The sequence below is a fragment of the Tursiops truncatus genome, chromosome 5 (genome assembly GCF_011762595.2).
Source record: "Tursiops truncatus isolate mTurTru1 chromosome 5, mTurTru1.mat.Y, whole genome shotgun sequence".
Lineage (NCBI taxonomy): Eukaryota > Metazoa > Chordata > Mammalia > Artiodactyla > Delphinidae > Tursiops > Tursiops truncatus.
Window position 1 is genome coordinate 113,052,067 of NC_047038.1, and position 7,430 is coordinate 113,059,496.

At 37.1% G+C, this 7,430-nt stretch overlaps 1 long non-coding RNA gene across 2 annotated transcripts in view; it reads left to right on the top strand.

Annotated features, from left to right (window-relative positions):
* The window catches only part of LOC117312441 (uncharacterized), a 77,982-nt gene extending 71,514 nt beyond the window's left edge, over nt 1-6,468 (top strand). For both annotated transcript variants that reach the window (XR_012332150.1, XR_012332151.1), the window contains exon 5: nt 5,932-6,468. This is a non-coding gene — a long non-coding RNA (uncharacterized lncRNA). The remainder of the gene's footprint in view (nt 1-5,931) is intronic.
* The last annotated feature ends 962 nt before the right edge of the window (nt 6,469-7,430 follow it).

Genomic DNA, 7,430 nt, shown 5'->3' on the forward strand with positions numbered 1-7,430 from the left:
GGATAGAACTTGGGAGAAGTTATTTCCTTTCTTTAAGCTTGGTGCTGCTCACCTGTACAATGTTTTGTGCGTTTTTTTTGGTATGTGTTAAACTTGAAAGCTGAGTTTGCATTACCTAAGGAAATGAAGTTTGTAATTTAAAAATGATTTACAATCCTTACCTGCTTTTTAACTTCAAACTCTTAAACATTTTTGTGCATTTCACTTTTTTTTTCCTTATCCAAGTGTTCTCTAAAGCATGTTCTTGGAACATTAGTACTTTGCAAAAAGTTAATAGTTGCTTCGAGGAAAAAATTTCTAGCATCAATACTGAGGAAAACACAAATTATTGGAAGTACACTGATGTAGCATTCTTGCCAAAACGTTTAGCAAGAATCTGTGAGGAAACACTCAGTTAAGTTAAGAATGTGATTTGTTTGGACTTTTCGATAATGTCAATATCATGAAAGACAACGAAAGACAGAAGGACTGATCTCCATTAATGGGCAACCATGATTTGGATAGGAATATGGATTTTTAAAAAGTTATATAGGACATTTTGTGGACAGTTGGGGAAATTTGAACATGGAAGCATAATAGATATGTTGTTAACTTAGATTTCTCAGGCATAATAATATTGTGATTATTAGAAAACGGCCTTTGTTCTTAGGAGATGCATGCTGAAGTATTTAGGGATGAGGTCATGATATCTGCAAACTGCTTTCACATAGTCCAGGCCAAAAAACAAAAAGTGTGTGTGCAGAGAGAAAATATGGCACTGTGTTAATTGTGGTTCTTTCTTTCAGATTTTCTATAGGTTTGAAATTTTTCAAGACTAAAAAGTTGGGAAAAATGTAGCTAGTAATTATCTTTTAAAAATGTTTTGGTTATGCTTATTTATAGGAAAATGCAAAATTCATTTATATACTAGTTTTCTTATAATCTGTAGGATTATAAATCTTATAAACTGTAGTAAGTCATCTGAGAAATGATCTCATTCTTCAAGGCATGATATTGAATCTGTACACTGAGGTCCATTTGCCAACCAAAGTAATGTTAATGTGTATCTGCCCTGCTCCATGATGTGTATTCTGCATTAGAATTTTAGCATAAATGAATTCTTGTAATCTGTCAATTGTTTTGAAAATGTTCCTTTAGTCCTACAAATATTTATTGAGTGACTACTATGTGCCAGGCGCTGTATTAGGTTCTGGAGATACAACTGTCATCAATACAGATAAAGCCCCTGGCCACATAGAGCTTATATTTAGGGAGCAAGAAAAAACCGAGTAAACAAGTAAATACATATCAAATGATTAAAAGTGCTATTTAGAATAATAAACTAGGGTTTAGGGGTTAGGGAGTGCCAGGTAAGGATGGGTATAGATTTTATAGAGGGTGGACAAAGAAGAAGGCCTCACTGAGAAGATGACGTTTGAGCAGAGACCTGAAGAAAGTGAGGAGTGAGTTGTGGATATCTAAGGAAAGCACATACTAAAAAAAGGGGACAGCTTGCTTGGCATGCTTAAAAGATAGTAAGGAGACCAGAGTGAATGGGTGATAGAAGCAAGAGGTAGAGCAACAGGAGATGAGGTCAGAGAGGTAACCAAGGCCAGATTATGTAATATGATTTCAGGGTGCTTTATCTTCCTTTCATAAGAGAGTTATCATCTGAGATAGATGTAGTGCTGTAGTGCTAGAACATAGTAACTGTTAGCTGTTATTACCAGATTCATTTTCTATTACTGTTGTAAAAAAATTACCATAAACTTAATGGTTTAAAAGAATACAAATATATTAAAGTTCTGCAGGTTTGAAGTCCCACACATGTCTCACTGGAGTAAAAGCAAGATGTCAGCTGACTGCTTCCTTTCCAGAGGCTCTAGGAGAGAATCTGTTGCTTTGCTTTTTCCCAAATTCTAGAGGCCACTTACATTCCTTGGCTTGGGGCCCCTTTCTTCCATCTTCAAAGCCAGTAACATTGGTCAAAGAATTTTAAGGATGTGGGTGATTAAATTAGGCCCACCCAGCTCATCTGTCCATCTCAAGGTTCTTAGCCTTAACCACATCTTCAAAGTCCCTTTTTCCTCATAAGGTTATTTATTCACAGATTCTGATGATTAGGGTGAGGACACCTTTGGGAGGGGCCGTTCTGCCTGCCCCAGTCTGCCCTCTTCCTCCCAAAGATTCACATCTGTTCACATGCAAAATCGATTCATCCCCTCTCTAAGTCCCTCAAATTTTCAACCCGTGACAGCTTCTCATCTAAATCTCAAAAATCCCAAGTATCATCTAAGTCTAAATTAGGTATAGGTGAGTATAATCCATGCTGGGGCAGATATCCCTTTCTATTGTAGATCTGTGAGACTAGGAAACCAGTTCTCAATGGTGGAGGAGGAGACACAGGAGAGCAGTTATAACCATTCCCATTCAGAAAGGGAGAGAGTGGAAGGAAAAAAGGAGTCCCAGGCCCATACGATTTCAAATCCAATCTGGCAGTCTCCATTTAGTTTCAAGGCCTAGGTATAATCCTCTGTGGCTCCTGGTTCTGGTCTCTGGGTGCAAGGCTTCATCCTCTGGGCACTGAGTATTAGGGCATGGATGTCTTTGAGGGGCTACTATTCTGCCTATGACAATCAATGTTAGATTTAGTTTTATTTTTTTTTACTAATCTTCATTTAGCAGTGGTTCTTCACATCTTAAGCTCCTCCACTAGCCCCAGTCAAGTGATGAATTACCTTTACAGAAATACACAATCAGTACCTGAGGAGCTCACCATTTTAAGGAACTTTATTGTATATCATTTCATGGTAAATGCAAATATGCCATCTGATTTCTCTTAGATGGAAAAGAATACACTCCCATTTTAATACATAGATCATATTTTTATATGCAGTTAATTTATTCTAGAATTATTGATTTCTGACAGGCCCAAAGGTACCTATATTATGTTTCATTTTATGCTATAGGCAAAGTTTTACAGCTTCTAAGGTCATAATTCTCACCCTTTGAGGATGCTGGAAACCCGTTTCTGCCTCCCAGCAGGTGGCACCAAATCAATACTTGATAAGGTGCTGTAAAATCACTGTTATTTTCTCATCCTGGTAAACATTTTTCGATGTTGCAGACTGGCTTTTCCTAGCTAGAAGAGCAAAAAGAATATTGCCAAATTGTAAGAATTTATATCAGTTTATCAACTAGTTGGGACAGTATGTGACTACATTTTCTTAGATTGTTATATTAATATTATCCCTTGTCTCTCACAGAACCAAAAATCCATTTGTAAGCAATTTTGTTGGAATAATACTCAGTAATGCCCATATGTTATCTCCATAGATAAACAATACTAATTGTTTAGAGCTATTAATTGGCTGATATCCATCAACACAGCATAGGATTTTAAAATTTATGGGATACAGATAAAGTATTCTTAGAAGAGAAGTTTATAGCATTTTCATTCCTTTATTAGAAAAGAAGAGTTAGTGATCTAAGCTGAGGTCAGCAAAATGATCCATGGGCCAGATCTGGGGCAGAGCCTGCTTCTGCACACCCTACAAAGCTCTTAACAAAATTAATCAAAAAATAAAGAGACAAATTACCAGTACATGGAATGAAAGATCCCTAAAGATCCTATAGACATTAAAACTCTGATTCTCTATCAGAGCTGTTTTGTCCCCAAGGAACATCTGGCAGTGTCTAGAGACATTTTTGGTTGTCACACTATCAGCATTCAGTGGGTAGAGGCCGGGCATGGTGCTCCACATTCTACAATGCACAGAACAGTCTCCCACAGCAATTTTCTTGCCCCAAATATCAATAGTACCGAGGTTGGAAAAGTCTAATTAAAATCATAAAGGGGGAATATTATAAACAAATTTAGGTCAGTATAATATGATAAGTTAGAATAAATGAACAAATTCCTTGAAGAACAAAATTTACCAAAACTGGCTAAGAATAAATAGAAAAGCTGAGTAGTTGTACATTTACTACAGAATCTGAATTCATAATTAAAAACCACTTAACAAAGAAAACTCCAGGCCCAGATGACTTCAATGGTGAGTTCTTTCCACGTTTAAAGAACACATAATGTCAATCTTTTATAAACTCTTTGAGAAAATAGAATACTATCCACCAAATGTTATAATGACTGCATAACCCTGATAGAAATATCTGACCAAGACATTAGAAGAAAAGAATCACAGACCACTATCACATCTATGAATATAAATGCAAAAATTCTATACAAAACACTAGTAAATTGGACACAGCAATATAGAAAAAGGATAAAATACAATGGCTGGGTTTTTCCCAGCATGCAAGGTTTACCAAATCAAACAATGTAATTTAATGACATTAATAAAGGAGGAAAAAAATGTGATCATCTCAGTGGATTCAGGAAAAGCAATTTGATACTATTTCCATTTAATGACAGAAACAGTCACAAAATTAGAAATTAGAACTAAGTTCGTATTATGAAGATATCTACAGCTACTATAAGACCAATAGCTACTATCATGCTTGGTGGTGAATTAGTCAATCCTAGGATTAGGAAGGTGAGAATGTCTACTCTCACCACTTCTATTCGACAGTGTATCAGAGGTCCTAGGTGGTACAATAGCAAAAATTAACAAAAATAATAGAAGGTATAAAGATTAGAAAAGAGTAAAACTTTCTATTTACAGTGGTCTACATAGAAAGTCTAATTTTTAAACTATTAATTGGCTTTAGATTAATAGATTTATCTAGATTGTCTTTATTAATATTATTTTTTACATTTTTTTATTTTATTTTATTTTTTGGCTGCATCGGGTCTTAGTTGTGGCACGTGGGCTTCTCTCTAGTTGCAGTGTGCGGTCTTCAGAGCGCGTGGGCTCTGTAGTTATGGCGCACAGGCTTAGTTGCCCCATGGCATGTGGGATCTTAGTTCCCCCACCAGGGATCGAACCCGAGTCCCCTGCGTTGGAAGGCGGGTTCTTAACCACTGGACCACCAGGGAAGTCCCTAATTAATTGTCTTTAGATTAATAAGTTGTCCATGTAGAAAATCTTTTAAATCTGCTAGAATTGGGCTTCCCTGGTGGTGCAGTGGTTGAGAGTCCGCCTGCCGATGCAGGGGACACGGGTTCATGCCCTGGTCTGGGAAGATCCCACATGCCGCGGAGCGGCTGGGTCCGTGAGCCGTGGCCGCTGAGCCTGCGCGTCTGGAGCCTGTGCTCCACAACGGGAGAGGCCACAGCAGTGAGAGGCCCGCCTACCACAAAAAAAAAAAAAAAAAAATCTAGTAGAATTAATAATTGAAATTAGTGAGCTCATAGGATAAAAGATGAGTATATGAAAATCAACATTTCTATATATTAGCAAGCAGCAATTAAAAAATGAAATTTTAAAATGTACCATTTATAATAGTATTATAAATACCTAGGAATAAATTCAATGAAAGGTATGCAAGAGCTATGCTCTGAAACTACAAAACATTGCTGAAATGAAAGAAGATCTAAGTAAATGGGGATATATACCATATTCGTGCACACAAAACATATACCACATTCTGGGCAAAAACACGTCTCAATTCATTCATAAGGATTCAAATCATGCAAAATTTGCTCTCTGTCCACAATGAAATAAAAATAGAAGTCAATAGTAGATTTCTGGAAAATTCCCAAATCTCAATAAACAAAGGCATACATTTTTGAGACTGCTTGCCTCAGAAGTTCAGGTTGACACTGAAGATATTTTTCTCTTTGCACAGCCAGTTGAATGACATAGGAATTGATTACGAACATATTAATGCCACATTCTAACCAACTGCACTAACCTGGCACCGCCCTGAGACTGGGTATGCTGGGAGCAGCAGCAGACGGCTGTTACACACTAGAATACTGCACTGAAACAGAGTTACAGCATACTTAAAATTCATAAAAGTGTTCCATTTCTTGTTTTCTTTCCCTCACAGTCTGGAAATGCTGATGACAAATCTGGGAACAAGACTGTGGGTGTAGTTGACAAAACAGAAAATCTGTTCCTGGACAGCTTTTGATGAATTTAATAAGTAGAAAGATAATGAACATAGACTACATTTGCATAATGGCATAACAAAAACTTATTGAATGAGGCTGTCTGAGGAAACTACAGTTTGAAAACTGAATGTAAGATTATGGTTCTGGGGACTTCCTGGGGCACAGTGGTTAAGAGTCCGCCTGCCAGTGCAGGGGACATGGGTTCAAGCCCTGATCCCGGAAGATCCCACATGCTGCGGAGCAACTAAGCCCGTGCGCCACAGCTACTGAGCCCGCGTGCCACAACTACTGAGCCCATGAGCCCACAACTACTGAAGCCCATGTGCCTAGAGGATGCTCCGCAACAAGAGAAGCCACTGCAATGAGAAGCCGGTGCTCTGCAATGAAGAGTAGCCCCCGCTCGCCGCAACTAGAGAAAGCCCGTGCGAAACAGCAACAACGAAGACCCAACGCAGCCAAAAATAAATAAATAAATAAAATTTATTTTAAAAAAAAAAGATTCTGGTTCTGGCAAGGTTTCCCATTCTATTCAATCATGATGCATTGTTTTAAGGTGGAGGGCGGAATACCCCACATACTTTATTCTCACTGATCTTAAGTATCTTTTCATCCTATTTTTCTAATCAAATAATTAAAATTCATTTTTACTAGAAAAGTGTCCAACATCCAGGTTTTCCTAAGTGTATCTTTTCCAAGGATTTATAAAAGTAAACATTTCTCTTTAATAGAACTTTGAAAGGATTTGGGGCTATAAATCATTTTTAATATTTAAAAGTTTTTTTCCACCCTTAAAAAGGATTTTAAGTTACTCCCCCCGCCAATTGTTTATTTTGACTGTAAATTATGGTTAATTTAGACAGATAATTTTCAAATTTCACTTTGTAGGTAGAGTTTAGAAGACATTTTTTTTTCACAAGTTCCCTTCCTTTTTTCTATAAAAGCATTTTTATTTAAATGTTTCTTTCAACATCAACATTTTGTGGCTTTTACCTTCATGCTACTTCTGATCATTCTAAAAATAATTATGCCATTTTGGTATAACTTTCTAAAAATCTCAGGGGAATCATTCTTTCCTGATACTCTTTCTATCCTGGGTTAGAATGTAAGGAAAACCAAATGTGATGGTTTGTAAACAGCTAATGATCTTATTGAACTGTTTGATGGCCATTGTGCTATTATCATAATAATAACTGCTTCTCTCAACATCCCTGTGAGGTAGATGCTCCTGGTATCCCCATACTCAGGAGTAAACTGAGGTTCAAGGCGATTAACCTGGCACACAAGGTCATATCATTATAAATGGTTTGAACCAGGGTTTGAGCTCATGTCCTTGACTCCAGTATCCGCATGCTTAATCATTGGTGTTTATTAGCTCCCATTTTGCTGTGTATTTACTAAACTAACAGAATTATTCCAGATCCCCCAACTTATCATG